Below are 9,574 nucleotides of genomic sequence, written 5' to 3'. Positions count from 1 at the left end.
CGACAAAAACAGCGATACATAAAAATCCAAGATAAAACACAGTTAACAATTGCAATGGGAGGTTACCTTCAAATGTACATAGATTCAACATTAAAAATATATTGATAGTGTGGGTACAGCCGTATTTAGTATAATATTGGTTGGCTGGAGGAAATACTTAAAGACTAATGAAGGCAGTTAAATGTAAAATGCGCTGAAGTTTTTAAATGATCCGTTATATTGCATCATAGAGAGCACAAGCATAGCCAGGATGTCCTCTCTTTTTTTTTTTTTTTTGTCGTATGTCTTTCTTCTTTATTTTTCTGATGACTTCTAAGCCAGGTCAAAACATGTCCAAGGTATTTTAAACAACTATGTAACTTTCAAACAGACCATTTAATAAATGGCAGAAATGTATTGAATAGGTGGACCTAATAGGCTATAATTGAATTCTTTTAGAATTTCGTCTTAGATATCTCCAATTTTACATGTACATCAAAACGTTCTTTTTCAACCCTGAGAAGATTTAAAACTTGCCATGTAGTACCATGATGGAGGGAAAATTGAACGACAATACAGTCATGTATGTCCATAATCAAGAAATAAAAAATAAACTGAACCTCGAAACTGTGGCGAATATTTTCCTCAAATGATCGACTGTTCGTAAGAACACTCTTTTTATGAATGACAATTACAAATTCCACTAAGATTTTAAATTTTGTACTAAAGGCTTAATATTTTCAGTTTTTCTTTAATAATTATACTAATAATAAGCACCAAATTTGATGCAATTGGTGTTTATTAAAACTCAGTTTGGTAAAACTCTACGAGAAAACTAGACTATTATATTTTTTACCTTAAGAGTTTAGAGACAAAATTTTGTATTTCTTTAGCTTCATCCTTTTAATTCACATATATTTAAAATGTAAAATCTCTTACTTTTTCATTATTAAAACACACATTCACCTTTTATATGGATTTATGTTGAATTTTTTTGTTATCATCCATTATTAAGAAAGTACCTAATAAAACAATAGTTAATGTTTTTCAACAAGTATTGCTCATTAAAAATCAGCTAAAACTGCATTTTTATGAGGGTTAAATTTCAATATTTTCTGGTGTCTCCCCCCCCCCCCCTACTTTTTTGAACAGTGAGTGCCCCTGAATGACATGTTTCTTTCTTGAAAGAACATCATCAGATTCTATCAAATCCCACTCAAAAATATTTATAAATGTATAAACATTTATGCTTAAATCTTGAAATCTGGAACTTATCTTCTCTCCATTCTATCATAGAGTGCATAGCAGACTCAAATCACTCTAGGCTGTGACTGGAGGCTGGTATGACAAATGCCTTCCCGTGACATCTCAAACATGCTCTATGGGAGAAAAATCAGGGCAATGGGCAGACCAGTCTTGGATCAGTATATCCCTTAAGGCTTCTGTGGTCTTAACATAAAGAAATAAATTGCAAATTGCAATGGCTGAAAGCTTGGCTTTATTATTAAATATATATATATATATATATACAAGGTGAAGCGATATTCGTGCACTCGGGCGTTGCAGCGCGACTCCTCACATGCCAGCAATAAAAAAATGTCTCTCACAAAAGTTCGTCCTGCGAGTATATCTGGGAGTGCTGTAAAGTTGGTGCAGTGGATAGAGTTCCGGGTTAGCATGCAGGAGGTCAAGGGGGTCGATCCTGGTTTGAGGCGTATGTTTTTTATTTCGTAAATGTAGTCCAGGTGGTATGGTATCTGGCATCTTAATCGTCAACAGCGATTGCAGCGTGTCCTCTAGAAACCATTTGCACTTACATACTACGATCCTAGAAATGGACGAACATTCGTTTTCATTGGTCAGCTTTGAAAGATGCCCTTTCAACGTCGTGGGCGTGAATTTGTTCGCACCTCTTCATCTACAACTCTATCCACTGCACCAACTGTACAGCACGACTAGTATGTGCTGACAGAGGTAGTTACCCTACATATGGTTAGTGTTGAGAGATTGCCACTCTTCTCTTCAACGTTCTTTTTCTGCCGAATATACTCGCAGGACAAACTTTTGTGAGAGACATTTTTTTATTGCTGGCATGTGAGGAGTCGCGCTGCAACGTCCGAGTGCACGAATTTTGCTTCACCCTGTATAGTGGCTTTAATCCAGTTCATTTATTTCTTTATGTTAATACAATGAGCCACGAAAACCTACGTTCATTAACTTCTGTGGTTTTATTTGGAGTGATGTTCTTGCATTATTGTGCTGGAACATGCTATTTAGTATGGTGACCCTCAAGGGTATGACAAGACTCTTTCCAAATACTGGCTTGGAGTCATCGTTCCCAAAACAACAACTAAATCAGTCCTAGTGTCATACCGTATGCAATAGTTCCCCAAACTATAATCCCAAGGATCATCTCTCAAGGATCAGAGATAGATTTGCACTACCGCCAATTTTTCTCTGGAAATACTGTCGTCGATCTGACAGCCCAAGACAGAAGCGAGACTCATCACTAGGGCCCGGATTTTTATGAAATATCAACGTGTGAAATATGTACACAAGTATGTAATATTCACAAAATATGTCAAATTCATAAATATGTAGTAGTATTACCAGACCAAGGTGAGTGGAGTCCTTCACGGCACAGCGCCGCTAGTAACGAACATGACGTCATCGCAGTACAGTCAGCCAAGGAGAACAACTGGAGCACTAACCAAGGCTGACTACAATACTCAGATCTTAACTCTTTTGCTACGCAAGTCGACTTTTGTCCACTTACTTCCCTATAGCATTCGCTGCGGTAATTGACTTTTGTCGACTTGGTACTTTCCTGCTATAATTTCCGTGCGCTTCTTCAATAAAGGCCCATTTAATAATACAAACATCTATAGTCGTATATTCATTATGTACTAAGCATTGTTTGAAAACTTTGCCGCCAATACTGGACCTATGTTTATTTGTTATCTTTCAACCGCCTGCCCGCCAACATCCCTGTCAGCTGTCTGGCCGATAGCAGGCTTTACTGAGTAGCTATGAGCGCGCGGAACAACATTAGTAATGGAAGTGAAGAAATCTTCTATCTTTTAGTTGCCGATTCTGATTCAGACTGTTCAGTAAATTTGGACGATGAAACAAGTGATGATGTGCATAGTGATTGTTCGGAAAAAAGTGCCAACGAGGAAGATCTTCATTTTTTATCGGTCTAGCGGGATATTTGTGATGACATTGAAACTGCACTAATGAAAGAATATTGTACAATAAGTTTAAAAGAGGGCAATTAGTGCTCCTGACTTCAGAAATTTTGCCATAATGGGACTTCTACGAGAGTATCAGCGAAGTCGGCTGGCGAAACGAGGAAGAACTTCCGATTACATACCTAAAGTGCGCCTGACAAAGAGGCACTTTCTTGGGGAGCAGCAGGACAAGAGTCACAAACATAATTGTGTTGCATATTCCATATTACCAGAAAAATGTTCAAAGAAAAGAAAGGGACTGTGCAAGAGAAAACAGACAGTATTTTTTGTAAGAATTGCCCAGGACAGCCTGCAATGTGTCCAGTTCCATGTTCGGAGATGTATCACAGTAATGTGTGTTTCAAGGTCAAATGTCACTGCTAGTTTGCCAAAGTTGAGTTAAAAATGGTACAATGGTGTTGAATGTCACTGACCTTTAAAAATAAATAAAGTTTGAGTTCATTTGGAAAATACAAAAAACATTACATTTTTCTGAAAGTGTTCTGTTGAAAAATAGCGCTGCGAAAGAGTTAAGACAGGTTTTGATTTGCGGCAATATGGCCGACAATGCAGGCCATGCATAGGTTGTATGTGATCGCGGTTACGCTTTGAGTTGCCAGTCTGTATGATGCTACCATGTCCCTCTGGACAATTAAGCAACCCCTTCTCAAAATCAAAAAGATAGCTACAATTTGGTTGTGCACATTGTCTGGGAATGTTGTAATCTTCAGTCTGCCTGAAACATCACAGTAATCTTATTAAAGTTAATAGTTAGTGTTACTGCAAATATACTTGAATAACAATGAAATTGTAATCAGAATCACCTACTTGGCATGAGAATCACACACAACAAATTTCGTTTCATTACGTTAAAATCTTTATGGTGTAACACTTTCCATTTCAGCTGGTGTACATTACAAGTCATTATGAGAGTAGCAAAAAAGGAAAGAGAAAGACAAAATCATTAAAAGGACAAGAACAAATGTCAGAAGCAATTCTGACTTCACGTCTGATCTTAGAGGATCGAATTAAGAAAGACAAGCCCATGTACATGGCATTCGTAGATGTAGAAAAGGCAATCGATAAGATATTTGAGATTCTGAGGGTGACTGGGATCAGACACTGAGAAAGAAGAATTATCTACAATCTGTACAAAAATCAGTCTGCAGTGATAAGAAACGAAGGCTATGAAAAAGCAGCAGAAATTCAGAAATGAGTGAGGTAAGGCTGCTGTTTGTCCACTCTCCTTTTCATGTTTATATAGAGCAGGCAGCAAAGGATATCAAAGAGGAATTTGAAAAAGGAATCACAATCTACAGAGAGGAAATCAAGTCTCTAAGATTTGCTGATGATATTGTTATTTTATCAGAGTCTGCACAAGATCTGGAGAAATTGATGAATTGTATGAACATAGTCTTGGAGAAGGGGTACAAGATGAAAATAAATAATGGAGTGCAGTCAAACTACGTCAGGTGATGCAGGAAATATTAGATTAGGAAATGAAGTCTTAAAGGAAGTAGATGAATATTGTTATTTGGGCAGTAGAGTAACAAATGATGGCAGAAGTAAGGAGGACATAAAATATAGTCCAGCACATGCAAGGAATATTTTTGTTAAGAAAAGAAATTTGCTCACTTCGAACATCGATATAGGACTTACAAAGAAGTTTTTGAAGACTTTGGTCTGGAAAGTAGCATTGTATGGAAGTGAAACATGGACAAAACTAGCTCAGAAGGAAGGAGAAGAGAATCTTTTAAAGTGTGGTGTAGTAAAAGAATGTTGAAGCGGAGATGGGTAGATCAAATCATGAATGAATTGAATTGGTGACAGGGGAACGATTTGGCTAAATTTTACCAGAAGAAGAGATGGAATGAATGATAGGACACATCTTAAGACATCCAGGACTTGTTCAGTTGGTTTTTGAGGGCAGTGAGTTGGTAAGAACAGCAGGGGTAGACCAAAGAAGGAATATGACAAACAGATTAGAATAGATGTACGATGTAGTAGTTAAAAGGATAGAGCAGGATGGGGATCAAACCAGTCTATGGACTGCTGACCCAAACAAAAATACATTAATTATTGTATACCTCTTCACTTTATTCAGTAAATTCAATAGTATTACAGCAAAGTATTAACATTATGAATACAACATTAAGGATGACGGTCCAAGTGTTAGAAGGCATTACAAAATAATGTATTAAAATGCGATTAAATGGAGAGGGACCTTTTACCTACAGTGACAACTCTCCCCTTATTATATTTCATTACTTTCTACTTTGGAGTCCAGACATTTTCAGTGCAGTGGAAAACCAACCCCAACAGGAAAACTGGGAAAGTTGAGGCTAGTTTTCATCAAAACATCTGCACTCATAAAGAAGAACTTCCTTTACCGCTGCACTGACGGGCCGTGTGAACCGCCGTCCTCTGACATTTTGATCGGCCGTCAGGGAACCGGTTCAGACCCCGACCGCGCGTGCCAACAATGAACACATGGGGTCTGGGTGCAATTCATCACAGTGAGAGGACACCAGTTTTGTTATAAACATTTCTCAACATTAGTACTGACTCAGTGAAACACAAAATAACTTTGTACACACTGAAGCAGCACTATTAAGGCATGAAGTAGAATGCAGAGATGATGATGATGATGATGATAATAATAATAATAATAATAATAATAATAATGATGATGATGTCAAAGTGAGGGTACAAAAATTAAAGGTGAAATATTTTGTTATAGTTCTCTATGAGCATACCCCTTCAGAAAATAAGCCCTAATACGAAGAATACCTGCCATTTAGTGAATAACTTCTTCTTTAGTATATATAATAGTTATGTTAACAAAATATTGGACGTATTCATCAAATTTTGAGCATGAAAATTAAATTAAATTTTAGTACAGGCTCCTCAGATTAAGAGAAGAACAGCTATGGCTAAAAATGTAATGACAAATTTATCCCATTTATGGAAGAATCACTCTATCTTGTTACCACTGAAAATTATAGTTAGGATCCAGTCTGGTAATTTCAGTTTTTCAGTATGGAGCCGACATGTGGACTCTTCGTGCTACAAGCCTGAAGAAAATAAATTATTTTGAAATGTGGTGCTGGCGAAGGATGCTACGCACCAATGATTCCATTATAAACCAGCTCAATCTCAGAATAAGATTAGCATCACTATGTAAACAAAGAGTTTTACAATTCATTGGACACACTGTGCGACATGGGAATGACAGCATAGAATAACTGATCATTCTTGGAAATGTTCCCGGAAAGACAGATCGTCGGCGAGATCCCACTCGATGGTCAAACATTATATCAAAAGTATAACTGGATTGAATATCTTTCATGCATGAGCTGGAGACAACTGACCAATAGCCTCCTAAGAGATCATGATTCTTAGAACTGAGGGAACAATAAGAAAGAGACAGCAGTGTGCCATGTTGCCTCCACACTACTGTCATTACAGCAGCCTCACTCAGCCACTATTGGAAATACTAACTATTCCTCATGTTATACTATCATCATCAATACCTGGAACAGAATATTGCAACAGACTAATCTGAGGCTGCTCTATTGATTCTATTGATTGCACAGTAAAATCACTGTACACTTTAAGCAACATTTTGTTTGCAGTGAGAAGCTAAACACTGTTTTCCATTGATATTGGATGTTGCATGACAAAAACGAAATTGAAAATATCTTTCAAAATACCAGAGAAAAGGCTCCAGATGACTCTTAGCGAGACTCCGGTATGACAGGGCGTACTGAATATACTAGTGGGTTATTGAGAATATTTAAGCTTGTTTCAATGAAATGAAAAACCTATTTATTAAGACTTGTTCTCAAATAGTCAGCAAAGCTGCCTTGCAGGCTGCATCATTCTACCACAGTATTTCTGTGTATAATACGTTGTTCTATTCTGTATCATCATCTTGGTCTTGGCCACTTGTTTCCTTAATGATTACCTATGCAACTGTTGAAAGCCTTAACCCAACTGAATGCTATGTGCAGCTTGCCATGAGGCAGATCACTTCAATTTTCTTAAAAGTCTGGTTTTGGGATTTATTAGTATGTTTAAACAGGAGCCGTAACTTGTTATAGATCTTGTTAGAAAAACAACATAATTTATGAGAATGAAAGTTTGGAATGAAAATCATATAATGAACAATGAAGTGGCCCTGATAATTCCTTTCGGGACATACCAATATAAACTAGATAGAACAAAAATGTATGTAATGAATAAGGAATGATGTCTTTAGAATAAACATTTTGCAAAATATTCAATTGATATAATGCCCTCTGGCATTCCACTCATGACAATGTTGATGTTATAACATTCTCTCAATTGAGAGGTGCCTCACAATCAAATCACCCAATTACTTGCAAATACACACAAAGAGCACTCAACCAAGCTCATAAGAAAAATCTAAAATACAATATGGTTCTTTCATTTCTTTCTCCTTACATCAAATAACATAATCAACACATGCCAACTTTTAACTTTTTGTGGTCAATACATATTATTATTTCAAAATCTCTGATGCATTTTACCAACCTAAGCATAGTCATTTTAATACTGATTATGGTCCACTCAATGTCAGTGTATTCTTCTCACATGTAGCAGTACCAAACATTTCCTGGAAAGGCTGGATAAGATGTAAATGTGCTGAGAATAGGCGACCTTGAAGAGTGGTATGTAGTGCCATTGAAGTATCACACGATTCAGCTTAATAGAAGATGAAACTGAACGCAGGTGTTTTGAACATATCTGGCAAATAATGCAATTTGAGCAGAGATGCAATATCATATTAATGCGTAGGCTGTGAAAATCTGCTGCAGAGACATTAAGGGCATTGCAGGAGGTTTATAGAGGTGTTCTGCAAAAAAAAAAAAAGTGGATAAAAATGGTACAGAAGGTTCCAAAGGGGACAGGAAATGCTCAAAGATGAACCATGCAGTTATTTATTTATATTACTTTTAGAGTTGGGAGTGTATGGACAAATCGCCATCATACCCTCACTCCATACGAACACTGCGGAAATGTTTGGAACTGAATTCAGGCTTCTGGCACATAATCTAATGATTAGAAAATTATATACCACCATCTTTCCTACCTGGCCGGCCAACATTCTGACAGTGAATTCTTTTCCACCAATGGGACTTGAACCAGCTCAACATGATCTCAGACCATCGAGACTTAATGCTTTAATGATCATGGCTACCATAAGGGCAATAACCACACATGCAGTAACTCGACGAGATGGTCAGTTTATGAATATGCATGAAGAAGAATGGATTGTAAATACCGGTATTTCTGTAAATGAAGTATAATGAAGTCTAAGTTCCAAGAACATTTTTCGAGTCTAATTTCTAAAAACTTTTTAATACCATCTCATGTTATCATTGAAGAAAATCTGAGTATGTAGGTACATACTACAGCAATGATGCCTCTTATTGTCCAATTAAGATGGACCACATGTAATCACAAAGAGCAACTAAATGGGATTTTTTGTAATAATATGATTTGTTTATACCACATTTACGTGAATAATACCCGCATATTTTATTTTTTTAAATCTGGCACGAAATTGGGTTGCAGGTTTTATTTGAATAATTGTTGGCATTTTCTTTTCAAAATCAGTCTTCCTAAAGTTAGGGTGCGGGGGTTATTTGGTGGCGGGAATTATTCACGTAACTACCGCGTATTTACGCAAATAATACCCGCACATTTTATTTGAGTCAATGTTGGCATATTTTCAAACTCAGCCTTCCTAAAGTTAGGGTGCGGGGATTATTCGCGTAAATACGATATTCTGCAACGGATTTCCTGAATAAAACTTCAGGAAGAACATTTCTAACAGCCTCCAAGATGATCCCATATTGAAAAGTCTGATGCCAATTTATTTTTTTTTGCTAGGGGCTTTACGTCGCACCGACACAGATAGGTCTTATGGCGACGATGGAATAGGAAAGGCCTAGGAGTTGGAAGGAAGCGACCGTGGCCTTAATTAAGGTACAGCCCCAGCATTTGCCTGGTGTGAAAATGGGAAACCACGCCTCTACGCGTACGGCCAACTCGCTCGGTGATGCCAATCTTTATGCTACATTATCATCTCAAGTAGTTCTGCTAGAATTTGCCAGAGATGAGCTCAGGTCTTTCATTATTAAATATTTCTTTCATCTACCACAAAAAGTCAAAAACTGAACAATGTATTTGATAGAGGTGAATTGACATTACTATGGCTTTGAAGCCAAAACAAATTATAGATACACATTTTGAACACTATGTAGATATCACAGTAAAATACATTAATTTTTAATCCATGTTTAACTTGTAGATTTATTACTAAGAGGGACATATAA

This window comes from Anabrus simplex, chromosome 13 (assembly GCF_040414725.1).
Source record: "Anabrus simplex isolate iqAnaSimp1 chromosome 13, ASM4041472v1, whole genome shotgun sequence".
Classification (NCBI taxonomy): Eukaryota; Metazoa; Arthropoda; class Insecta; order Orthoptera; family Tettigoniidae; genus Anabrus; species Anabrus simplex.
The sequence above is the reverse complement of the archived record's forward strand: the minus strand, read 5'-3'. Positions refer to the sequence as shown.